Source organism: Musca autumnalis, unplaced genomic scaffold, assembly GCF_047663935.1.
Source record: "Musca autumnalis isolate F117 unplaced genomic scaffold, ASM4766393v1 scaffold_4, whole genome shotgun sequence".
Taxonomy (NCBI): Eukaryota; Metazoa; Arthropoda; class Insecta; order Diptera; family Muscidae; genus Musca; species Musca autumnalis.
Genome location: NW_027411977.1, coordinates 238,932,777 through 238,937,821, shown reverse-complemented (window position 1 = coordinate 238,937,821; position 5,045 = coordinate 238,932,777).

Genomic DNA, 5,045 nt, shown 5'->3' with positions numbered 1-5,045 from the left:
GTAGGGATCCTCTCCGATAGCTTCTACTGTAGCCAAAATGATACTAGTAACGTTCCTATACTCCTTACAGGGGTCCAGCACCATGACAATTTTATAGTTACGATTTTCTTGAAGCCACGCTTCATTGTTTTCGGGCAGATGGTTCTTCAGATTCTACGATACGTTTAGCATCAAAACAAGACCTAGACCTCATTGAAAATGTATTGAAATATGAAAACATTGACGCACAAACTTCAGAAAAAGGAAATAACAACATGATTAATAATCTGTGGTATCCTACTCCTGAACTTGCTGACCTGGCATTGTTTGATCCAAAGGTGCAAAACGCAGTAAAGAGCCAAAAGGCGACAAAAATCTTAACAAAGCAAAGATTCCAATTTCTTCAGAAATATTCGATCCAAACTTCCAAAAGAGCAACTGCCGAAATTCCTAGAAAAAGGTCTGGCATAATTCTTGTTGTTCAAGAGATTAAACATTAAGTCCGAATTTTCAGGAGGCGCAAAGGATGGTAAACAACTTGAAAGTTGCAAACTACATAGCAGAGCGTTCTTCAAGTAGTCAGCTGTACCCAGATAGCTCCAAAACCACATGATGTCTGACTCTTGAATAAATTTAAATTATAACAAAATGTAAAAGACATTTGCTTTCATTCCAAAAATTGATAAAAAGGAAGATGTTTTTTTAATAGACTCCATTTTCTCGCAAAGGCGTACATAGTCACGTTTTTCGGGACATTGGCTTTATTATATCGAATTCAGTAACACTTACCTAGTTTGTTGTTTAGCAAGAAATGCTATGAACAGAATGGCCTTAAATTGAATGCATAATACGGGCAAATAGCTTTAACCGTTCCACATATATGGGTCGTCGAAGTCGCCAAATAGCAAAAAAATCTAGATTTTCATAACTTCGAGGCCCCAGTGGCACGTGTTAACATATTCCAATTGTGCTCAAACTGTGAGTCTTAAAATCTGACCAAATTAAAAACTTTATGCGGGTGCCGCCTTAAAAAGTCCGACATCGATTTGTTCTATTTGAACAATTACCAGCGCAATGCTACAAATTATGACAAAGAAAATATTGAATTTTACATAGAACGTTTGATATTTTATCAAATATGCCACTTTTACATAGTTTAATAATAAAAAAAATGGTACCATATTTTTATACCCTACACCACACTGTCGTAAATGGTCCCAATAACGTAATAATCTGCTGAAAAAATCGACATTAAACGGTCAACAGTCTTAGTTTAGAACACTGTTATGTATTTTTTGATGGTTTTTCCAACTTTAAATGACAATTTTACGACTTTTATGACGATTTTCGGCCAAAATCTGTTTGCATATTTTTTGCATATTTTGCATATTTTTTTGCATATTTTGCATATTTTTTGCATATTTTGCATATTTTTTTTGCATATTTTGCATATTTTTTGCATATTTTGCATATTTTTTGGCATATTTTTTGCATATTTTTTGCATATATTTTGCATATTTTTTGCATATTTTTTGCATGTTTTTGATATGACCCCAAATATCGAAAAATTTACCCTTAAAACGCCTAGATCCAAAATTTGAGTCCAATCGGATGAGAAATAAAAAACATGCAAAAATCCGATGTCTACTTATTATATTGTTAGTGAGCAAATTCGTGATTCCTGACATATTGGTAGAAAAGCGGTTAATTATACGGAGACCAACTGAAATGACTGGAGGATGCGAAATCTATAGAAAGGAAAGTCATCCAAAATAAAATTGTACAAATAACTTTTGTACATACTTTCGGCTCACTAGAATTTCCAGCAGCCTAAGTAAATCAATATTTTATTGCCATTATGAGTTCTTATCATAAGTGGTAAATTATATGTAATTCCATATTTCGTGAACACATCAAATAGAAGATAGCGTTTAAGATCCCACATGCAGCGGTAGCTGCTATCACTGTGTGAATTACGAGCGGTCGCACTTAAGGTTTTATGACTCTTTTTATGACACACACGATGTTGGAAAATTCTTCATTGATCAACGGGTTGTTTGGTTTGGTCAATGAAGAGTTTAGAGATAGGAATTATTGATTGCCTAGGTTAAGAAATATTATGAAAAGTAGCAAGTAAGTTGTAAATATTTTAAATAAATGGGTGCCTTACAACCACTCAACTAAAGCAGACCGACTGCTTCATCTTATTAATTCATATACAGACTAGCTGCGGCAGTCTGTTGGATGCACCGAGCATCCCATCGAATTTATAATTATACAAAAATCCACTCCCGAAATGGCCTACGTCGGTACATTCCTTCAGGTACCTCCTTCGCAAACCTTTTGAGCTTCAATCCAAATCCATATTCGTACGTCCAAAAAGGGCCACAACATTCTGGAAACCCCAAAATTAAAATTTTTTGGTGAAAATGATTTCTGTTGTGTAGTCTGCATACGATCTGTCTTTAGATTAAAGTTTTAATTCACACGAGCTGAGGCAAAATCGACTGATACTTTTTACAAGAAAGTGTCTATAGAAGCAGCCTTTCTTTCAGAAAAGGTCTTTAGAACCACCTTTTCTTTCAGGGAGGGTACATAGAACACCCCTTTTTCAAAAAGAGTCTATAGAAACACCCTTTTTTCAAAAAGAGTCTATAGAAGCACCCTCTTTTCAAAAAGAGTCTATAGAAGCTCCCTCTTTTCAAACAGAGTCTATGGAAGCACCCTATTTTCAAAAAGAGTCTGTAGAAGCACCATCTTTTCAAAAAGAGCCTGTAGAAGCACCCTCTTTTCAAAAAGAGTCTATGGAAGCACCCTCTTTTCAAAAAGAGTCTATAGAAGCACCCTCTTTTCAAAAAGAGTCTATAGAGGCACCACTTCCTTCAGAAAAGGTCTATAGAAGCATCCTTTCTTTCAGAAGGGGTCTGTAGAAGCATTTTTTAAGAAAGGATCTAAGGGGTATATAGAAGTACCCTTTCTTTCCGAAAGGGGGCCTAACTTAACCAATAGTGGTATTCGATTTTCTGAAACATTTTGATGCCAGATAAATGTTGTAAGAAAATATTAAACTCTCGTTTTTTTCAATACCATCACCAGGTAATGTAAAGAGGACAAATTGGTTACTTCCTATGATATCCCCATGTTAATGTTTACAATTGATTGGATTGTGTAGAATTTAAAGTGGAACTAGTTACCGTAACCCTAAGAATCGACGAGTCTCTGATACCGATACTAGTCCATCCATCTTGTTAACGGGTTATTATAAAACAAGTCTTATAAAAGACAACACTTTAAGAACTTCTCTCTTCTATCCACAGAAAAACTTCAGGATATTTTTCTGGTAGCCTTTAAGGCTTATATTAGCTTGATATATTTGCATTTAAAGTTATTCAAATCTTAATCGAATCCATCGAAGGTCGAGTCGACCTATCACAGTGATCGAAGACATCAAGATTATTGTAGATATATTTAAATTTTTAATAAAATCGCGGTCAAAGTTCACATTTTCAAGGTTTTTTAGGTTTTCGCGATTTTGCTTGGAAATGGGACTAAAGAAAATGTACAGAATTTTCACTGCTATATTTTCTTTAATACCATTTCGGTAGGGTTTGGGGTTTCCAAGCAAAATCGTTTTTTTTTCATCTATCAGGTGTAAGCACTTTTCATTAAAAGATAGTTAATAGCTCATTTAGACTAGCCATAAATCCTCGACTGGATTTAATAAATCCAGTAAAAATCTCATTGCATTTAGATATATATTTTGGAGGATTTAAATAGCAGCCAGCTGATTTTTATTCATAGCACAATTACCAAGGTAGATGCATCAGCCCATCTGATCGAATTTCAAACGTCAAAAAATTTTTTTTGTTAATTGAATTCGTCTCAAAAAACGTACTTCAAATTACAAATTTATTGTTTAATACTAGCACATTATGCTACTAATGCTAACTAGAGAGCAAATAAAGAAGTATTTTATCGCAGTTTGCACATCTAAAATAAATAAACGAATTATTTTATCGTTTAGACATCGTAAATATTAGTCTTGGTTGATTAAAATCAACTTTGTACATCAAAACAAATTTAATTTTTCCGCCTTGTTTACAAATTTTTACATTTTAAATTATTTTTAGTGTAGCAATTCACCGATGCATCTACCTTGTTTCTTTTGCCAGTTTGCAACCTTTTGTATTTTCTAGCAACATGTTGCTAAACACAGAGTTGTATACGAGGATTTATGCCAGATTTAAAACAAATTCACTCAATACGAGGATTTATTTTTGTATGGGAAATCTGGTAGATTTTGGCTGGATTTAGCAAATAAAACCTGATAATGTGCTAAATCCGGCTAATGAAGTCATATGTAAATGGACTATAAGTCACACATAACATAGTTTTATAAGAAGGCGATATATTCAGTGCATTGTCCCAATTTGAACTTCTATATCTCAACAAGTAAAAAAGTATCAGTCGGCTTTGCCGACAGAGATATACCCTCAGTTTGGGCGTATGAACCGACAAAAATATGGATTGGATTAAAGCTAAAAAAATTAAGGGGGATATCGATAGATAGGGCTTTTGTACAATACTAGCCTACGAAAAGCTTAATATCGGCCCACTAAGAAAACCTTCAGTAAAAATGTCCAAAGGATGCTCGAACTGACACTTAACTACACAAATATGTTAAACATTTGTGTGGGTGGCACCGCAAGGATTGGACCGATAGGACCCAAATTTTAACCTAAACTAAGCTTGGACAAAATATTTCGAGACGGAAAATTTGGACCAAATCGGTTGCTACGTTTGTGAGATATTGCGCTTATCATTTTAGCGAATATTTTCAAACTTTTGTGGGAGAGGTACCGGAAGCAGTGGACCTTGAAGCACTACCTTCGAATTTCATCTAATATTCGAAGAAATATTACAATATTCAAAGTGTGGACGAACGCAGTATTCGGTTCGAGCTCTCCAGCCACTACATATAGTGCCATAGGGGTTTTTACAACTTTCGGGTTGTTTTCTCAAGAAGTATGGACTTGCCCCTGAAAAAATTTTTATTGTCGTAACTA